The following is a 23182-nucleotide window of genomic DNA, read 5'->3' as shown; positions in this document are numbered from 1 at the left end:
CAAAAGGACAACGATACGCTGTGACAACGTGTAGAGTAGTTTCTTTGTTCCTTTTCATAAAGTACGTTTCATTCTCTGTCACATTATATATTACAAAAACTACAACAGACGAATCATGGCCAAGAGCATTGGGGGAGTGTTAAAATTTTTGCAGCGCAGCATCAATCCCGTTACACGATACACGAAAGAAATCGACTACCATTGTGCAAACTTATAATCGAGGGATTCTACTCAGACACCGGGAGTAATTCCATCGAAGGAGTCCTTCACAACATGGTTATTATTGAGTTTTTCTTCAAAGGGAACAGCAATATCGATTTTCCGATTCCCACACAACTGATTCGTTTCCAATCACATGACGTGTTCTGTATGTCATGCTAGCTACGGAGTTAAGAAACCTTTGGCAGTTTCCATTTCAATAGTAGTTTTCAATTTCGGCATTACGTTAGTATTGAGGTTTGCCGTTATTGTGCTGCTCTATTTAAAGTTTGAAAGGTTTATGAGATACGAAAATAGACGGAAGGTACTGTAGGTTTTCTCATTTTTTCCGAAGAAGTTTTAAGAATAATTGAATATTATCTACTAAACAAACTGTATTCAACGATCACATTGTGCATTTAGATGTAATTTAAGAAAGAAACAGTCCTCTCCTCTGTGACGCCATCCACCAGCTTTCCACCTGTGGTTTCAAGTTATTCGTCCGTTAATAATTTATTCCCGTATTTTCCTTAATGATTTCGAAAATGCATTACCGCGTACAAAAAAAAACGTGTACCATCAATTTATACCGCAATAAATCTTCCAACTCTTATCTAACATCACTTCGCCACCTGTTTGCTCGTTTGCTAAACCACGAAACCATATCGTTCTACATTTTCCAACATGCAGGAAAAAGAAGGAACCGATCCCGGACCCAGAGCATGACACGCAGATGAGGAATGTTGCGGGAACTTGCGAGAAGAATTAATGTTCTGCTTCCGGTTCAATTAGGTGTCGCTGTTACAGAATAAAAAAACACACACACACACTAACACACTCGCACGCTCCATTCACACCTGGACCACTTAGCTCGGCGGGAAGCGACAAACGACAAATTAATACACACCATAACCGTCCGTCATAATCACCGTGGCGTGCTTGGGAGGGTCAGGCGACGACCAACGCTGGCCCTCAGTTGTTGGCCAAGACAAATGGTAAAAGTTCACAATTTATGAACTATTCGCACACACAAATTACAATTTAAGTCACAAAGACGATCCGGTAGCAACTAACAAAACAACGAATCGGAAAGAAAACATGTCCGGAGCTGGTTGCACCCATGGGAAAGGAAACTAAAAGGGAACATAGAAAGTCTATCTCCCTAACGAACACGAAACCTGGAGCGATACGTGGTCCGGGTCACTTTGGTACGACACATTTTTGCTTCATTAGGATTTATCAACACACGCGTACACGAACGCCACGTGTACCCATGTGTCTGGCATCCTTGTACGTAATCTAATAGCTTATCGATAAGCTACTCCGACTGTCATCCTTCGATAGCTCAAACCAATCTTCACCGCCGTTGCTCACCGACAAGAGGATTAAATCCCGAACCGAGGCATCACATGTGTGGGTGTGTGTTTGTAGAAGCCGGGAGCGTCCCGAAAGCGATCGAAAAACAAGATGAAAGGATCAACTTGAGTAAACAATCGCGTTGCGACCGGCGCTGAGGAGACAAAGAACCGGTACCGATGACGAGAGACGAAAGGGGCTACCCAAGGTCTACACCAGGGCAGAGACAGTAAATGGTTCGAACGTGTGGCACGAGCTGGCAGCATCTGTCAGCCATTACGCGACTCCGACTTCGGTCAACATGGTTCAATTTCTCGTAGCCCTTCGCTCTTCGCTCAACTTTGTGGGATAGTAAACTAGCTATCGTTACAGTGCCATCACGCCATCCCGAAGCCATCGCAGACAGTTCCGTTCGTAGCCGGTTGTCGGTGCTAGAGCTGCCTGGAAGTTGCGAAGCACCGTTTCCAGAACCTGAGCACTCGGGGACAATATAATGTCACATAATATTTTATTTGTATCGGCAAAAGAAATCAACTCCACTTGAACCCGGGGCCAGCTCTTTCGCAACTGTTGACGACGACTACGGATGCCAGCGTTTGCCACCGATTCGACGCTGTCGCAAAGTTTTGTGTCAAACTGCTGTTAACTCCACCAGTGTCGTTCTCGTGCTGGCTGTGCTAGCTGTCACGTTCTAAATTTTATTGCTTTATGATTTTACCCCCAGCCTTCCAGACGCTGCCTCTCGCTCACAAGCGCTCGCTTCCATTGCCTGCGGCAATAGAATTGTCCTCTAGGGAGCCGGCAGCTGGAACAGAGGCAAACCGTCAGCGCTCATCTTCCGTGTCAGTGGTGCCGAATGAGGAACATTCCGCCTGCGCTTGGAACGAACTCAAAACCTTCAAGATGTATACCCTGCTGCCACATACCTGCCGACCATGCCGACGCCGCCATCCGCGCAAAAGATTCGAAAACACGCGAGTGCCACCGGTGTATCCTTTTCAATTACATTATCTAGCTTTCATCTACTTAACGGAGTTATAAATCACTTGAGGGACTGCTGGGCCCATCCACACAACCCAAAACCCCCCAATCCATCCCTCCCCCGGATTGGAAGCCGGAATTGAAGAAGACATTCCATGTCACTGGGTCCCGTTTCCGGTACGTTCCTCACCTCAAAGAGAAAGTTTTGTGCAGCCTCGGAACGGGATTTCCAAATTGCAAACTTCCAGCTGGGTTGCTAATCGTGGCCTACCCTCGAGGCATCACTGCTTTTATTCGTGTGCAGGAAAATATATACACCCGCGTGAAGCGGGAAACGCGCTGCTACATTCGATCAGCAGCAGCAATAGGAACACACCCGTTCGGCATCGAGACAAAGTTTCATTGCCCGGAATTGTGGGGTTTTGATATGAAAAATCAATCGAACAGTAATTCAATTTGTTGCAATCAAGGTCAATCTATTGTATTCAAATTTTTAAAATGCTAATCGAAAGATTTTTTCACTTAAAACATCGTTACACAAGTAAAAACAATCAACGCTCAACACATTAAAAGTGTATTTATGGCCAAAAATAAAAGTGTGTGGCCAAAAATAAAAGTTGAAAAAAGTTAAGTAAAATTAAACAAGGGCAAAGATGGTGTATTATTTTTATTTTTTCACGACACTTTTAGGCATTGATAATTTGAACTAATTGTATCCCAATGGATCAATTTGTATTGGTAACTGTTGGTTCGTTTCATTCAGGTTAGACTATTCAGATTGTACATTTCTATGTCAAACAAGAAACGAATGTTTTTGCAATTTTCTTGGTAAATCTTTTCCATCGTTTGTATTTTTAATATGCTGTTTGCGCATTATGCTGCAGATACTTAAGGACTATCTATTCTATCCACTAAACACTTGGGTAACTTGTACATCATAGAATCTGATACTTCCTTCACGAAATATACATACCCTCGTGGGGTTTTTGAATTCAGTGGGACCCTTATTTTTTATTCTTTTAAATTTTAGCTGCAATCTGTAAAGGTATACTGGTGATACGACCTGGTGGTGTGTTTAGCAACGACGCCGGTCCCACACGACAAAACCGAGATAAAATTCCTTCAGGACCGTTCCACCATAGCAAGAACTGATTATCAGGCTATGTGCTAAAGTAAAAGTCTAGAAAAACCGGAAATCCTTCATATGTTCTGGAAATTTTGCATGCTAAAATCAACTCTATTCAAAGCTTTATTAATTTGTAAAAACTTTCATTGTGTCAGTTGAACATAACTGATTATTAAATAGAATATCAAATATCGAATAGAATAGAACTTGAATAGAAAATGAAAGAAAATCTTTAAGATCTTGAGCACACGACTCAGCTGATCTTGATAGAATTCTAAACTCCTGAACATTGTTATTGTTATTAATTTGGAAGTTGTCTCCACCGCATTTCTTAACAATTGTAAAAAAACTAAACATAAAACTTCATAAACTTAGCACATATTAAATAATATTGTATTTACTATGAATAAAACATTCGTGTGAAACGCATTGCAATGTTGCTGGCAACTCAAGACAAAAAAAAACATTTCCAGTGGAAAAGCTCATTGAAAGAAGATTTTCTCTGTTGAAAACAAAAGCACCTATATTTGTAATCCAAACGAACTACAAAACGGAATAGAAATCTCTTGTTTCCTTTTCATTAGCAAAAATACATTACTCTCGACATAAAGCTGTCACTCAACCGGGAGGCGGATTTCGTACCGCCGTCGTTCACCGTCACCGCTAAAGACCACTTGATTTATGGTGAAAACGGTCCAAGGCAAAGTCTTCTCCCATCCGCTCATGCCTCATGCCAGTGGGAAAATCGCGCTTGCTTTTCCTTCACCTGCCGTTGCGTCCGTTTCATCACCGAAAACAGAAGCGATAGTGTGTTGGCGAGTGTCACGCTTTGCCGCGACCGTTTTTCATTTACCAACCGGTTCGTAGGAAGAAACATATCTATTGCACATGCAACGAACAGATCTGCACCGAACGACGATGGACGCTTCCACTCCACGTACAAAATCCTTCTCGCAGCAGTTTACGATGAATGTGTACAGTAGGGTTTTAAGCGCTAATGAACGTCATACCAGTTGTATTTTTCCATCACCTTTATTGCAAGTTTTTTTTTTCATTTGTGGGTCCCAATGATTACGATTACGTCTTTTGCGTCACTCCGTTCGATTTGAATGCTCTTGTTGCCGATTCAATCCAAGGCAGTACGAGATTTTTCGATTAATCGATCGCACGAACATTGGATGTAAAACTCCCCGAAGGCAAATGTTCGATTACAGTTCATCCATTCCTATGCGGAGAAATAGATTTTCAGTCCCGTTTTTTCCACATTCACACTTCATTCGGTCCTCAGCTATGATTTTCTCGCAGTGCCACAAATCTAAGCGTCAATGAGCAAATGAGCTTTGGGGGTTTATTTTTATTTTAAGCTTTTCCTCGGCCACGGCTACCACGGCATACTTTCAAACTTTGCCAGTTGCATTCGAACTGCATTAGTTGCAGAAATACCCGCAAGGAGTTCATGTGTAAAGTTTCCCATTCGTTGAAAAGCATACAAACCCTTCATATACAAAGCAGCCACGAGCGAAGCAAGCGATATGCAAAATAGTCAGAACCGGAATGGAGCACAAAAGAAAACACCACCGGGAGCTAAATCAAGGATTAGTCAGCTATTGAAAAGAATGATTGAACGAAGGAAGAAAAACCTAACGTTTCGAAAACATTGCCCGAGGCAAGGTTTCGGGATGCCACCTCACTCGCTGGGATTTGGTTCGTTCGGAAAGAAGGACGCTCTCCGTACGGTAGACAGTGTATTAAAATGTCGATTGATAGCAACAGATTGCTGGCGAATGAAAAACTGGAACGACGAATAAGAGCAAGCGAAGAGACAAAAAAACGTACCACAACCCTTTTCTGCTATCCGACCCATTTAGCGCGAGGGAATGGTGGAATGGTTTGAATAAATATTCTCCCTATTTATTTTAGCTTAAGCATAACGGAGAGGGCCACTCGTCCACTTAGCATATTGCACGTGAGTGTTGCACGGGTTTTTTTTTATTTGAGTGGGCACAGAAGGATAGAGCAATAAACCCACTGCTGACATGCTGACGTTTCAGGACAAATTTGAAACAATACCGTAAGGGATGGTGAATCCCGTCTCGGTTGTGGATGAGCAAATATAATACACAACAGCATCGAACGGGCCAAGATGGATGCCTTTGATTGGATGATAAGCTTTCTTTGTCTGATTTTGATCTGCATTTTCTTTCTACATCGAAGCAGTCCAAGTCAATACACTTTTTCACTGGGAATTACGATATCGATGGTTGGTTTAATGTGGCATGAAGCTATAAGGATTGAAAACTCAGAAGATCGCTGTAATGAATAAATAATACACCATAGCATGGTATATGTGCTGGTCTATGCATAGCTGGCAAATTGGATGAAACTTGACGAGTTAAATCGAAGACGAAATGGCAGGTGAATGTGTAACACTAATCAAACGATCAGCACGAAACATGTATTGTTTAAGATGCTGCAATTGAAGCAATTTGGAAGCTATAAATAATGATACATCATAAAATGTGTATATTTGTAGATATAAATTCCTCGCGTCAAAAGTTGTTAAAAGTTTAATTGATAAAGTTTGATCCTTTTCTAGTTTCTATTTCAGTTGAACTAACAGGTTTTTTTTTACAATTGAAATTTATAACTTCCCAATATTGTTCAAAATGAATTTAATTCAGGACTAAGCTTGGTCAAATGTCACTTTTGTCAAGTGGAACAGCTGTTATCGGGCTGCACGATAACACCCTTATCGGGCTGCCCAATAAGGGTGTTATCGGGCATCCCGATAAGGGTGTTATCGGGCAGCCCGATAAGGGTGTTACCTTGTAAATGCCTTTTAATAATTGTACAATACTTTACATCATTCAAGTAAATAAAATAGAAAAAAGCTCTTGGCAAAATTGGATATTTTTGATTTGATATCGATTAGTTTCTAATATTTTCAATCAATCCTTCAATTACTCATTTCACGCTTGATTACCGTTGTGCAAAGCGCAACCCGATCGTAACATCGATTATGAAACGTACTTCCATTTCGGCTTTAATTCGATGACGTACATGCAAGGTAATCGATTATTCGATCAACAGAATTGATTTTACATCTGGTTACATTTTTAAACCGTTCTGCTGTCCGATGGTTCACGTTTGGGCTGATTGTTTTATCGTTACCACCATGAAGCACAGTCGTAATCACACCGGTAAAGTGCAAAACAGTAACCCGAGTACCAGCTGCCAAACGCATCCAAGTTTTCCTAGCACGGGGTAATATATCGACCATCGGAAGCTGCCCCGCTTGACGCTGTAATTAGGTTCAATAAAACCGTACGTCTAAGCCGCTAATTACGGCAGACATTTTACGAGCAATTAACCTTTTTTACCACCAAACAACCGAACCCCGCTGCGGAACTCCAACCACATCCTTCCCCAACGAGAGGAAGAAGCTTTACACAACAGAGCAGAGAAACGGTAGGGCAAGCAGAAACGGTGGGCCGATTGCTGATTCCAGATTTTGCCTCCATACCGGGAAGGTTTGGTACAGGGCAATAAACGATAAAGCAAAACTCTCTTGCCAAATGCTCGAATCGTTAATCAATGACATGTGTGGGATGTGTGGGTTGGTTTCATGTGGACTGGAAGTGTATAGTGCGAACCGGTGGATGTGTGGGATGGAGAGCATACCTGGTGCTCTTCGAAAACTGGTGACTGGTGTGCAGCATCGCTGTTGTGGCTCATAAATCATTACTCCTGGTGGTGGCTCTTGAAAGTGGCCTTTACAGCCAAAGTCGAACGGTACAGTAGCGTACAAAATTTAAGCAGGTATACTACCTTAGGTAGTATATATCGCTTAATGTGCAGTAGATTTGGAGTAATGTTTGAATTTAACGAAAGAAATACCACAGATGGATCCATCGAAAGCTCTTTGTGCAGAATAATTTTGCATGTAGGACAAAATACAACAAGTGTGGAAGATTCGTCCTCTATCAGTTCAAGTTGTAAAAAATCAGAAACATCACTATAATTGTATAAAACTCTAAAATAAAACTAATACGTAGTATGACGCTACAGCTACAACATGACGTACTGAAAACTTTGGGTGAAGTGTAAAAAACTGCGTGACGCACTGTATCCGGGATATAACAGGATTTTCCGTTGTTTGATGGTTCCCACAAATTCGCCTTTTCCCGTCATATGCCAATGCGTAAAAACAATAGCCACGCTTTATTTCGTCAGAGCATTACAACCTCTTATTTTTAGGTGTTGCCTTTCCGTGCAAAATGTTCGACAGACGAACAGGGGTATTAGGTTGGAAGGCTTTATTGGTCGTGTTTAAAAAAGTTTAACAATAAAACACTCCGGTACCTTAGTTCCGCGTTTCTCGTCATGCTGTGATCGGGTGCAAAGGATTGTAAGAACCCAACTAGAACAAGGTGATATTTGTAAGGCTGTAGGGCACGCAAACATAATTCGCTAACCCGCACATTAAGCTCCATCCGGAAGGCTAACAATAAAGAAGCAAGCACTAGGTTTGTCACATTAAACCGGATTTTTCAGTGTTGAAGTTTCGGAAATCATCTTCAACGTTGCATTGCGTAATGACTAATGTCTGGGTTGTTAACATTTCGAAGTGTTTTTTTTCTCTGTTATTTTTTCAGTCGACACACTTTCTTTCAGAGTCGATCATAAATGCTGCTAATATCTTGCCATCTACCACTCGATGCTTCATACATATGCTACATCGTTGGTTGAATTACGATCTTATGCTGCCCTTTCTTACTTTTCCTTTAAATAAACCACAACTCTACAGCCTGAAGTTGAGAGTGAATTATTGGCTCGATTATCCTGTTGGCCTTCGGACCACTAGGTCTGCCATAACGTGGCGTTGCACTCGGTGGCTTTTTGCATAATAAACTGCTTGCCGTTAGAAAAAAAAACTTCACAAGAGTGGTGCCGAAAGGCAAGCAGTTGGTCAAAAATTTATGGTTTCTTTATTTGGTATCTTGTGAGTATGTACTTTTTTTTTAATATTGGATTTCTATCGTAGAACAAAAGCTGTGAAAGCAATGTGGAAATGACCGAGAGCAAAAAAAAACAAGTTGAAAGAATAATGATCATACCTTGAACATTAAGGTCAGGCGAATGATTTAGCACAGCAGTGGAAGTACAACAATGAGGATGGAATATTTTTTTCCTCCTATTTATTTGTCACCGAAAAAATAAAAATTGGGTTTCAATATCGAATAAATCTATGTCTTCATCACTTAAACGTGGATTCAAATTCTCTTAAAGTTTAGAAACAAGAACAAGTTACTTTTAACTATTGTAAATGACTTTTCGATCACATATTTATTGAAAAATTAGTACATCAATTTAATATTCAAACCATGTTTAACCATGCTTTAATTTGAGATACCTTCTTCCTTGTCTAAACCCACTACACACTTGGAGATCTATGTCCGCTAATATTGGTTTCTTTGTTGTTTATGTAAACTTCGCTATTATGGGCACTTAATCGAATGTAAAATATTATCCAAAAAACAAACAAAAATGAAGACTCAATAAAGTATGCAACCCCCAGCTGCTTGGAAAGATGCCGAGTAGCTTGCAATGTATCGAATCCTTTTCGGTACATGAAATATGATTTTTTTCCGTTTGATAATGGGTTGTTGGTTTTTGTTAACCTTCAAAGCGATAAAAAAAACTTTTATCAACCTCAAAAAACATTATTCGTACCCATGCTGATCGCACAATATGCACGGATTTGGGTAAGCTATTTAAGGATGCGGTTTTCAAATTCATTTTAGTCTATTAACCTTTTTTGTTATGTTCTATACAGCTTGAAGAGTTTTTCGTCGAAGAAAATGGGTTTTCAATAAAAGATCACAGTTTATCAGCTACTTTTCAATCTTATTGACTAATTAGTATCGTGGGTTTGTTACCTTAATTTTTAAGATGTTATTTTAGGTACGCAAAATACCAATTGTTCCATTAATACCAATCAATACTCGTAGTTAATTTGAGAACTATTTTCATATTATTTGTTCTCCTCAAAGTTGTTAGTTGGCTTTAAAATATGTTTAATATAGAACAACATGCAAAAAACTCACTAAAAAATATTGTTGCTAGCCAAATTAAACACCATTTCAAGCTAGCAACGTTATGACACTGTTTGTTGAAAACTAATTCTTTCCTGAAACAGCTCACAATTTGACCCTACACGAACTTGCAATTGTGTTGAAATCAATGCAAAACACAAACCAAAACAAAAACTTCCGCCACAAATAATGCTCAAACCGTTTCTTTCAGCTTGGGGTGGACCTTGTTGGTGTGTGTAGTTTTTGAAAGCCAAGAAAACTAAAAGAAGAAGTTTAAATCGAAACACTCCACCAGAACAAAAAAATGGTTGACATTTTATTCTCTTCCACTGGAGCCATCTCCAGTCCATCTGTCGTCACTCGACCGGATCGTGCCGAGAATGTGATATTCGTACGAAGCGTTTTGCAAAGAGAAACAAAGCAGCACCAAACGAGCGTGTTGTTTGGTGTTGTTGTGCCGAGATTTCGGGCATTGGCCAGCTGGTGGGACGATATAGTTGTTTAATTTTGAAACGGTCACAAAACAAAAGTTTCTCCTACGGTCGGATGTGATTGAGTGGCTTAAAAGATAAATGGTCAGCTGTGAAAGTTTGCAGTCGCAGTCCCGGTGGAGTTGATGCGCCACAAACCAGTGCAGATTGGAAGGGCCGTAGATGGAGCACAGTTTTGTTTAGTTTATGTTAATTAAGGCCATCATGTCTTTTTCTTTCTCCTTCGCTCTTCGCTCTTCCTCTCACTCTCTCGACCATGTTTGGGAATTTAAGTGAGTGATACTAAAGTATAACAATGATTCATTCAACGAGGTCGCTGATTTGCTGGGTATTATTTTTTAATTGATTGAAGTAGAATGCAGAAGATTAAAATTTAATTAATAAAAAAATAATGCTGTTCCATGAAGCTCGACCATTTAAACAACTGTAATACAACAGAACGCAAGTTTCATACATCACTTAAATAAAACAATGCATCGTTTCAATTTATGCAATAACACTGTTACTATTTAATATCAGTCGACACACCACGTTGCCCATTTGTTTAAATCGTTCAGCTTACACAAAATAAACAATTACCAATAAGAAAAACTTCCATTTGCAACAAATGTTTTTATTTTTTTCTCCCATTTTATTCTACACGCCATTGTACATGTTTCCAGCTGTTCATAAACGATTTTCGTTTAACACTTTGGCCTCGTGGGAAGGTGAACCTCGATCGGGTAAAAAAAAACAAAGGAGAAAATAAAAACCGGTCGCATAGGAAAGTAAAACCGAGCGTCGATAATAAATTATGGCAATTTATTTTGGCGAACATATGTGCCATCGATGTTATTGTTTAAGCTGCTGTTTGCTCACAAATACGCATCCACCAGTGCTGCCACCTACGGTACAGAGTAGATCGAACAAGAACAGCAATCGCGTTTGTTTATGTCTTGTATGTTTTTATTTCGCAACATGATATTGTTTGAACATAAAGCTGTTGCTTTAAAGTATGCTGGCAATAATAAAAAGGTTAATAAAGTAAAGCTAAAATAACTCATGGAAGACATCGAGGTGTCATGTGTGGAAACAGATTGGCCTCATAACGATGGTAGACCCGTCTTGGTGAAGAGTGTCACTTTTAAAGTGCAACCGTCGACCAGCCGTTAGTCCTTCAGCATATTCCATACAACATATCTTTCAGGTGAAGATATCTATCCATTTTTCAAGCTTCAAGTCGAATCGTTTTATTTTAGTTTTGTACTTCTTCATACTTTGTCCATTGCCATGGGTTATGTCACCATGGGTGTCGGTAGACACTTCATCGAACTGAAAGAGTTCATCTGAAACTGTTACAATGTTACAATGATGTTCCGCGAACGACGGCTCTTTGATCATTGGTTTGACTCTTGAACATTTGCCACAAACGTTCGTAGAAAATGGTGATTGGACGCTGTTGCTATTCAACATCGCATGAGTTAACTGGCAGCGATGCGCATATCTGTGCAATAGAAAAGGGCACTGTGGCATAAAACATTGAACAATTTGTGTTAAGAAACACTGACGAGACCATACATTTTGTCATTTGATTGTAAGAACCTTCCTTAAATAATTATATTTGATGTAAGCATGCACACATGAACTGTATTCTAAGCTTAGTAACTGTACTAAGCCTAATAAAGTTAACGGAGTATTCTGATGGATTTCAAGCCAAATCAAGAATCAAACTCTTATTTAAGAAATATGCTTAAAGCATCTTATTTGAAATATTATTTTCAACTTAAAACATTCTTCAAACAACACAACTACAACATTATATTGTTACCGAATCGACTACAAACAAGTTGTTACCTACAGTGCATATCAAATGAATTGTATAGCCAAATACGAAACTTTCCGCTTGATCTACGCTAACGTAATTAGAAAAACCTCGAAGAGAACTTCCATCAGACGACAAGAATTCCTGCTGCCGAAAGTGAAGTATCTACTTCGTAACCTAAACTAGTGCCCCAAAAAAAAAAAAAAAACAAAACGATATACACACTAGACGTTAAGAGCTCATCGATAGCCACGTAAAGCATCATCGTGGGTTGGTTTGACAAGCTCTCTAACGAGTTGGATGGTAAGCGTATGGTTGTGCCTCTTTCGGTTGAAGTGATCACGTACAGCGAAAATCGGTTGCGCTTAGGAAGACGCACTGCTAAGTATGTAAATTGCCCCATTTGCTCATTAAATGGATCACCTCGTGATGTGTACCCTTCGGTGCTTCCGTGCACCGTTTTGCGGTTTGGTCTCGTTCGGCCTAGAATCTTGTCTGCTTCGGATGTATGTTTCACCATTTCATTAGAGGCCTTTTTTGTATATGTTCGCTGCTCAAGTTGCATGGCGCCGGAGCAAAAAGTTACACTAACATAATGGAAATGTCACCGGTGTCTTTTCTTCCTGTGCTTGAGAAAGAGAAGCGGCCTAGAAGCGTCGTTCAGATCCTTTCACTTCAGTTTGGTGCACACACAACGAACGTGCGAAGGACTCTTTAGTGTGCTTCTAGCAAGCCTACGCGAGTCTTTTACGGTTTTGTTTTCGTGAATGAACACTTTAACCGATGCTTCCGGGTTGTGAAAATATGTTTTGCAACTTAAGGCGTAATAGTTTTGTATCTAGAGCCAGTACACGTCTTAGTATTAATTGTAACTAACGATTCAGTATAACTAACAGATAATAGACGTAAAAACTTACCTTTTTTGATATACGTTAAGCTAAAAAAATAATGGTGCTATATTTTATCGTATAGTTCCACTACAATCAATTCAGAACTAACAACACCAAGAGAAGAAATTTTTCTGATAATTAATGATTTCACAAATAAATGCAAATGCTGTCCAAAATAAGTGTTGAATCTTTTATAACTGCTCATCGTCTTAGAAGTAACTGTGAAAGATACAACAAAAGTACTGATACAATTGAGTTTCGCTATAATATTAGGAAATATTATATTTAAGTAAAATGAGCATACATTTAATAAATTCTTTAAATACTTCTACCTAAGTACCTAATTACCCTAATTTACTCTTTTAATTCCCTATTTTAGTATTATTTTTAGATTTGATAAAACATTTAAAGAACGTGATTTCAATTTGACGTATGTCTTATCAAACTATGTTTTAACTTGTATAAGCTAAATTTCTTATATTAAACAAAGCAATATTTTCTTGTAACATCAATATTTTCTCGTACCATCACATCATACCAAAGATCCTACTAAAATGATATATACATGATTTTCATTCCACCAGCTCCCAGCAGCGTTCCGACTAAATCAGCTCTATCATCGTTCCATTTCAGCCAGTATGTGGGAATTGAATTATCCTTGTACTATTTTGGTGCCATTTGTCGCACGAAAAGGCAACCGTGCATTGGAAGGGACGGATAAATCCTACCTGCATTGCTAGTTTTCGCTCTGTAGCCTAAAGAAGAACCAGAAATGTGTGCTGGTATGGAAATATATCGTGACAAAAAAAAACAACTAACACCGCCGAAAAAAAAAAACATTCCATTCCGTTTTACCAAAGCCAACGAACGTGAAGATGCAGCTGGGAAAGGTACACAAAAAAGGGCTAAATGAAATATCCTGAATCTGGGCGATCTTGCAGACAAAGCTCACCAATCCTCGAGCCACCAGATCTGCCCGATGATATATCGTTCGAAATGACTGCCGAGAACGAAATCGAGCAGTGGAGAGGCATCGCAAATTCCTGTACGCAAATTCCTGTATCCGAGTAGATGCAACCGTTCGTATGGGTGGACCGAAAGCCAAGCAAGGCCATTTTGTCGACGGGATTTAAATGTTTTATCAGAATAAATTCGAGCCATGGATCATTTACATAATAATGAACGCTGGAAGGGATGCCGGATTCACCATGCCGGTACACACTCTGGTAGAACAGCTTAGAAGACCCGTACCCTCAATATGAACCATTCGAAAAGGTTCGAGCTTTGAGAATGGGTGCGAAGGAATTTAGAAGGGATATGTTTGCCTAGTTCCAATCTGTCCTAGACTGGGGTTTGGTCTACAAATAGGTAAAGGACAGTTTGCAAATCTGTAAAGTAGTAGATAGCAGTAAAGGAATTCTGGAAAAAATGGGAATAGGGCCTAGTTAGCTCAAAATTAGGCACCGTAATCTCGAATGGTCAGTTAGTTGGGCTGTTGGAACATTTTTCATGCAAATCGATGATAATTGATTAGCCTACGGATGCTGATGGATTGAATTATTAATGCTGCTGAAAGATGTGTTGCAACACTTCTGAGTCTACCTCTGAGCTTTTACCACATTGCCACATATGCCACATAAAATCATTAACATGAACATCAAGCTTTTGCTGTTTTAAATTGATTTAAATTTATGTAATTAATAATTAAAAAAGATTAACACCAATAGTACTAGAAGAAAGTAAACAAAAAACGTTGGTATAAGAAATCTTTTCTAGACAAAGTTGATCATTTCTCTACTTAAAAGGTAGCAAAATATGTGTAAGACTGTTACGAAAATCGATCCTCCCTTATGACTCAGTAGCTGAGAAACATGCTTGCATCGTAATGAATTCCAATTGATGTAGATTAGAGTGAATACGAAAGTCCCTAAGTGACGTCACGTGTAGTTCTTTGCTATTGCTGGGTGCAGTGTGCCGCTCACTTCTTCTAGCGCAGATCAAACATTTTAGGAGCAAATTAAAGAAATTCGTAATATTTTTGTTAGTCTCGTGCTGCACATTTAAGTTATGGAATCCAACGAATTTATACCCAAGTTGAACTAAATGTATTTACCATAACTGCTGAGTCAGCAACGGAATACGTCTCGGTTTAATGGCAACAGATGAACAGAGTTAATCTCCGCTGAAATTAAGTAAAGATTACAGTCTCTATAAAATAGTCTACTATTTAAACTACTAACTACTAACTAGTTGATGTAACAAGAAGGCCTATGATTTTAGGAACCGATAGTAACCGGAATGTACTTCCCTGTACGTGATTGTACCAAAATTAAAGTTATCTCCTTCGCTGTAAACCTACCCTGTTTTCCTTGCTACCTGACACGATATCTGTGCTACCAATCCTATTTGGATCAAACAAAAAACATCTTCGTAGTATAGGAATTGGTTAGTCGGCTACCTCGCCACTGTCGGAATATCTGAGTATGACGTTTGTATGCCATATATTAACTACGTGCACATTTAATTCTTTATCTGCTATCTTATATGCTAAAATTTCTGATCATCTGACGACTCAATAAGTCGAATTTCCATGTCGCAAAATAACTTACAAAAGGATAAGACGGCGTTAAGTCTTCATTCATAAACTGTGTAGTACTAGTCTATAAAAAATCCTTAACTCTGTTACTGTTTGAGAGCATAAAATAAACATCTAAACATGACTGAATAATCGTGACTAATTTTATTATCATCCGACAATTATACAGCACAGGGAAGCAAATATCCCAAAATGTAATGTGAAAGTGGTGAAATGTAAATATGAATTATATTGTTTTATCAAAATAAATTTTTGGTTGCACAAACAACCGGAAAGATGCGATACCAAAAACCGAATCTGCTTTTCAAACTCTTTCAATATGTCCGCTTCCAAGCCGTCCTCCATTTCTTTCGATAGGACTCCTTGGGGAAAAATGTCGTGCACTGTCTGCGTGTATTTTCCAGACTTTTTTTACCATTTCACCGGAAGATGGCTGATTTCCATAACGTTACGGTTTCATATGTGCCATTTTCCAGCGTACTCGTTGTCAAACTGGACTTTTCTACAGTGCCAGGCAAAGAAAAGGAAGGTAAACGAAATAACGCCGTTAGACAATCGTAGAAAACGATGTCCTTTCACCATTTTCTCGCCATAGTTTACTGTCTTATCCAATCGAACTTTTTCGCTTCACCAAAACTGCCTGAACTGCCATACGTACATACAGTATGCTTGGAAAAGGTTTGTTTGCTTTCAAAAGTCGAAAACACACAACAGTTTGACGCAAAAGCTGCTAGACAAAAAAATCCCTATCAACTGATCACAATATGCCTGCAAACAAACCGTGAGTGGCAATATCGAATGAGTCAAATGTTTTGGAGAGCTAAAAAAACAAAAGAAACCGAAACTACTGCCTACACCGACCGGGTGAGATGACTCCTGCCAATATGTCCATTGGCTTCACTATAACGACACTTCCGTCGAGATTTGATTTCAATTCAAACTTTAAATAAGAAAAGTTCCTTCCCCACGGCACGTTGGCCGAGCACCGGCGGACGGTGTTAGCTTTCGGGAGGGTTTCCTTCCGAAATTGGATTTGCATCTGCTAAGAAGCCGTTTTGCCACAGACAAGGGAACCCCATTCAAGTAGGCTCGCCAGGTGCCTCCCGCGCTGTGGAGCAGGGGCCCATTTTTCCATTGAACTGCCTCGCGCGTAGTGAATATAGTGTTTTGGTGGTTGTTTTGGGAATATGTTCACTAGCAAACGAGCAAACCGACAACGTCAACCAGGGAACGGATGCACGAACACAGTGGACAGTGCAATTCCTATCCTGCCTTTCAGTACGTTGGTCGAAGAAGTTTTGATTGGTCTTCAAAATTTAGTTATTCGAAACGTTTCAAAGAGCCAGAGCGGAATGGAAATTTCAAGCGGGAAGCATTAGAAACTCAGCACCATCGAAGAGGATGGAGAAAACTTCATCTCAGAATTCAATCAACCGGTTGCTGATGAGAGAGGATCACGGGCCTCATCGACTCCAGACCAACACAATGGGAAACTAATGCAATTTTCTTTAATCTTGTTCGGGTGGCAAAAGTGCTTCGATCGTTTTTCGCTGTGCCATCCAGTAGCTGCCAGTCGCAGGTCAAACGGGCACTGCAAAAGTTGTACAAATAAAGTTGAATAAGGCGGCCGTTGTTTTTTGGGAGGGGAGGAAAATAAAATGTGTAATAAAATTTACATAAATCGGTTTACTGCAAGACCGTTTTGTGTACTACGAAGCTTGTGTTTATGAGTGCTTTTTTGTCCCACTGCAACAAAGTTCAAATGGATCATTGATTTTGTGAGGGCTACGCTCTGTGTGCTTGCGCTATTGTTTTAAACGGCTTGTGGCTTGAGTTCGAGGTTTGATAAGTGAAACACCGCGCTACCTTTGCAAAACGGCAATGGAAAAAGCGAATTTCGAAATTGTAATATGTAACCTCCAGTTGCTTTTTGGCAATGCAACTGATATTGGTACTAGTTGCGCCAAAAACCGTTCAGTCTAATACTGAAATTTTAAAATAAATTTGTATTTTAGTTAAATAGATGATTTTTTTTTTATCCTAACCTGTTCCTTTGGGATGATTCGGGTGCGCTCCTAAAGTTTTGCACGCACTCAACCTCCCCGAAATAGAAAGTGCGAAGCAAACTAAACTAAACTAACTTAAAACAAACTAAGGAACTTCCTATAATGATTTCTTAGCTAATTTATGCTTTTTTATACAAACTATATATCTACAACATATTCATGACTATGTGAAGGTTCGGTCTATTTTTTTTTTTATTCATTTTATAGAGACTTTGGACCTTCTGGCTGACATTCGCCTCTTTACTTTAACGTATATTACATTTGAGAGTAGATTGGTACAATCGTTACCCTAATTATATTTATTTGTACAAATTTATAGCTTTTAAGAATAGCAAAACATTTAGTTCTTTTTTTTCCTTATTCGCTAAGATTTCATGGATATTATTTTCTATTTTGTGCATTAGTCTTTCTTCATTGTAGCCTTCGCAGTCTACTAGGATATGCCTTAATGTTATTATTTCATTACAGTAGGTACATTTTACAGGATCAGTTTTTGTTATTCGATAGGCGTGTGTGATTCGTGAATGACCAATCCTAAGCCTGGTGAAAACTGCTTGCTCGTTATTTTTTAAACCATTCCCGTAGAGAGGAGCAACCGATGATTGAACTATGCGTTTTCTCTTAAATTTCCCCATTCCTCTTACCATGCTTCTACAATTATTTTATTCGCCCATTTCATCATATTTTTCCGGGAGAGACTTTCTTGATGTCCTGTTTGTTGTTCCCGACCTTCATTGAAGGTTCGGTCTATGTTTTAGTTAGTTCTTCAGATTGTTCCGATATATTAACTATCAATTAATCAATCGCAACAAGCAACCATTTGTCCATAAACTCTATTCAGCTAGATAACAGCTAAAATGGTATTCACAGGGTGTCATCGGATTATATCCAAACGGTAATTCACATTTTTAAGAATATAATTTTTAAAAATATTATACTAAACATGTATACACTGTACATAAACATTCCACCTGCGCTCGAAACTATTTGCATTTTTCTTCAAATTTAAGTATCGGATTAACCAAACTTTTCAAATGCCAAAAGTTGCAAAAACGTTACCATTACAACCATCCGTAACACGCCTTTGGGTTCAAGATCAAGGTGAACGGCCACAATTTTATTCCGTACCAGATTAATAACATCAAATAAAATGGAAACACTTTAAAGCAGTTCCCTTCACCATAGCCGTCCGCAGTCCGGCTGCAGATATCGCAGATTCCGTTAAAGGTCAACGCATGACTCTGTTCCAAGCATTTCGATCGTAAAGCGCAATTTACCGATCGGTACGCGACCTGGCCGGTACGATACGAAGGAAATAATTTAAATGCCATGAAATATGGTTACCGATTACCATGCGCACCGTTCCACCATTGAGAAACAAAATTTGATTTATTCTAATCGATTTTCGTGTAACCGTGTGCGGCAGGTTGCCTACCGCATGCTCCCACTCTCCACTACGGCCTTTTTTTCTCCTTCGCTCGGCTATTTTCCATTTTCCCCCAAGAAATAGTCTCGGTTACGGTCTGGTTCTTGCGCTTACCGGCGTTCCCGGTACAACCAATTTCGCCGTAGACGATCAAAGAAATTGCTTATGAATAATTAATACTTTCCAGCCGCACGCTATTTCGAACGGCAAGTTTCGTCCTTCCGGCTCTCCGCTCGCGGCTCGTTCCAATGCAATGGGAATTCATTTTTTGTTGCGAATACGTAAAAATGCAACACGAAACACACCCTGCACCAAATGGGGTTTCGTTTCGGAATCTTATCTTTTGCTCCCGTTTTTTTTTTTTTTTTTCGATCTGCTCGCAGGTATTGTACCACTCGTAAGAAGTGTTCCACCAGATTCAATTACATTTCCCTGTGCGCACTGTAACAGGGAGCACTTTACCTGCGAGAAGAATTGGAACCCATGCTCCCACCCAAACTGGCGTGTGTATGGCTCGTGAAGGAAAGCGTGAGTTAAATTTTATTCGTGATCACCAACCTTTTAATGGGCGCCATTCCGTTCCGGGCATGACGTTGCTCGCTTGTCTGGGTGAATGTGGGTTATGCGCTCCTTCATAATACCCTCCCTGTTTTGTTCTTTCACCCACCCTGCCCCTTCATTGCGAACGGGAAGGGGGGATTTTAATTTAACACAAAACATCACAAGCTGTCAAAAATTTATTTCACTCATTAAAACGCATCACCTTCCAATGGGCGTAAGGGCTCATTTGTTTGTTGCGATCCGTTGCTGCTGACGCATGGAGTGGCCATTCTTTCGTTCGTTTGTGTATGTGTCTGTATGTTTACTTTCCTCCATTTTCTATCACCATTTGAGCCACCCAAGCAAATGTCATTTTATTAAGCATTAAAAGCACATCCAACCTGTAGCTCCCGGGCAATTGGATGAAACGACCGGCATGAATGAAAAAAGGCAACAAATGATCTTACGGCATTTCCCTTTCGTCCGCTCGATGACATCATGTTTTCCGACGGAATTGAATTTAATAGAAAATTGATCGTAAAAAGTTCACTTTAATAAACCCATAAAGACACCTGAATTATGGCGCACGACGGGCGGGCAAAGTGGTGCTACGGAAAATTGGTGAGCTTTCCCGGCGTGTACCAGGTAAAAGTAAAAACATTTACAGAAGACGATGCAAAAGCGGATGAAACGGAAGGGTAGATGGTGCTAAAAAAGTGAAACCAACTCTACAGCATCGTTAGCAAGTGTGGAACAGCTTCCCAGGCGTGGGTTGTCGGTGATGCCACTCGCCTTGGTTTTCCCACGTCGTAAACTTCCCATGCTCAAACTTTCACGTGGTCGTGTGCGTTCCGGAGAATGAAAAAAACACCCGTTCGGCTATGGCACGAGTTGTTGTTTGTCGCCCAACCAGACGATTGTTTTTAGGCTCGGTTACGGGTAACCATCACCCTGCTCGGTAAATCCTTTCCGCAGCGTGGTGGTAGTGCTTTATTCCCGGAAATTTCCTGCCGGCTGCTAGATTGAATAAAGAAACATCTTAAAGGAAATGGCGACCAAAACGACACCATTGTTGGACCAAGTATTACAGCACGAAAACGTAATTCAACGAATTTCGGTTCCAAAGGTAATTCGGTGACGCGTTAGAAAATCTCACCCGGAAACGAGCGTTAGCACGAAGGAAACTCCCCGAAACCTTTGTAAACCGCCCATTGCAACGCAAAAGGTATGCGGACAGTAAAGCAGCTAGCGTAAAGTAATTTAATGGCGAATGAAAGTTACATTTTATGGGATTTCCATTAACACCATAACGTAAACATGTAAAATGCTTTAATTTGAAACCGCTGCCTCCGCGCATCACCGGTGGAAGTGGGCAAGACGAGCACAGAAAGCATTGAAATGACAAGAGAAAACAAGAGAATAAAACATGTAGAAAACCCTACCCACCAACACCGAGCCTTTGGATGGGGCCACAATTTATTTGTTTGTTGCGGTGCGTTGTTTAGTTGAATAATTCCATTTCGAATGCAACATCACACGCACCGACGCAGACATGCCATTTTTTAAAGTGAGTTTTCTGTGCCGCACTTTTAAAGTTGCTGCCACACGGTGGCAATGGAAATGGGGGCGTCCCGATGGAATGGTATCGAACGATGTTGGTAGTGGGTTGAATTTAATATGCGTTGAATTAATTTACGGCGTAGGTCGCCGTGGATGAGGCACATTACAACATTGGCGGTAGAGTAGCAAACGGTACGGCGATGGAAGAAGGTTCGGGAGGAATTGAAGGATGAAATGGAATTAGTTGGAATTTATTTGCGTTCCGTTTTCAACTGTGTGGTTGACAGTTTGTATTTTTCCCATTTTTAACGCAAGAAATTACAATACTTTAAATTTGCTTTCAACTACTGGAAACCACACCATTTCCGATCGTTTTTAATGTTAAACGATTTCATTCAATGTGTTCAATGTATCAAAATAGAGCGACGTATTACCGTTCCTTCAAAGGTAAACTTGATAAACGTTATCCAATGTAATGAATGAGGTTGTAGATTTGCAAAACATTTTTGTATAAATGTTTACATACGCCTTAAATTTTAAGGCATTTTGTTGAATAGCATGACCTTTGAACCGAAAAACAATATTTACAATTAAAAAGGTGAACAGAAAACATATTTTTCTTTTTAAATGGCCTCAGCAGTCTCTAAAAGCCAAACATAAAAAACAAAGCCTCTAAACATTGGCTCAAACAAAACAAATACAACGACTGTAATACTCCTTTTTCATACGAAAAAGCAATATTTTTACTAGAGGTATTTTAAGTTTTTAAGGTAATTTTATGTATGGTTATATATGTATGTATTTGTTTTTATTTGTTATTGATAATCATTTTCCCTATATCATATTTGTTAAAACAAATACTAAGAACAAATCACTATAGAAGCGCTAAAAATGGAAACATCATAGTTAAAGACTGATAAAAGGAGCAATGACTCTCCCTGATATTGATTTTTATTTTCATCAAGTTATTTATATTACCACATTCCATTTATTGGTATTCTAATAGCCCTATTTATAATTTCTGTTTGTAGAAAAAAATCAAAATAAAATGAAACAGCTCTGTGAATTAGTGTTAATTGTGGCTTCAACTTTTACTTAGAACAATATGCTCCAATGCACGTTCGAAAAACATATAAAACATTTGCGCAACGCAAAACATTAACAAAATAAAAAAACATTTCCGGCATAAGCATAAAGTTTTTTTTTGCGCGGTGAAGCATAAGAGTCTCAAACAGACGACAATCGGGCGTGACAGTATAACGCCATAGTACTTTTGACGAGTCGTTATCGACGCCTAACATCGAACCCGCAGCTTGCCCCCTTTTTACGCACCCGAACAAGGCCATAAAATGGCGAAATCAGAACACACCAACAAAAAATTCACCATTCTTCATCGGAATGACTATCGTGCGAAATGGCTTGCCATCGCTTATCGGGCCACCTTCGATCATTGGTACCGGGCCTGTTCGGCATTAAAGGACACGCCACTGGACAAAAGCTCACAAAAGACCATCTTCCCCATCTTCTCCTATGCCTTCCATTCGTAGGGCCTATACGAACAGGCCCGAACCACTCCAAAAGAGGCGCTTGATTTATGAACAGCTTAATTCATTGCAGCGTGAAACTGACATCGATTAGCGTTTCCGCGAAAAACGGGTGTGCACGTCTGCCCGGGCGCTACTGCATCCTTATCCTGCTTTCCCAAAGTACACTCTAGACATTCAATAGGCAGACAGTGATGTCATCTGGTGGAATCGGTGTAGCAATATTTCCTGTACTCGGAGCGAAGCACAAAGGATTTCAAAAAAAAAAAGCCAATACAACAAACGCCACCATACTGGCATGGAAGCGTTCGGGTGGAAAATAATGTATGTATTACGTGCGAAAAAGTGCTTTATAGACTTGTACGACAACGCTATTGCTGGTGCGGATCGTCATCATACGTACCAGCACACCGTGAAGGGAGGTGTATCGTACAGCGGATGCCAATCTTCCTGATTGTTCGAGTGCGATAGTTTCCCTGTTATGCTCTTGCATACAATTAGTAAATGAATTG

This window comes from Anopheles marshallii, chromosome 2 (genome assembly GCF_943734725.1).
Source record: "Anopheles marshallii chromosome 2, idAnoMarsDA_429_01, whole genome shotgun sequence".
NCBI classification, from domain to species: Eukaryota; Metazoa; Arthropoda; class Insecta; order Diptera; family Culicidae; genus Anopheles; species Anopheles marshallii.
This window is presented reverse-complemented; position numbering follows the sequence as displayed.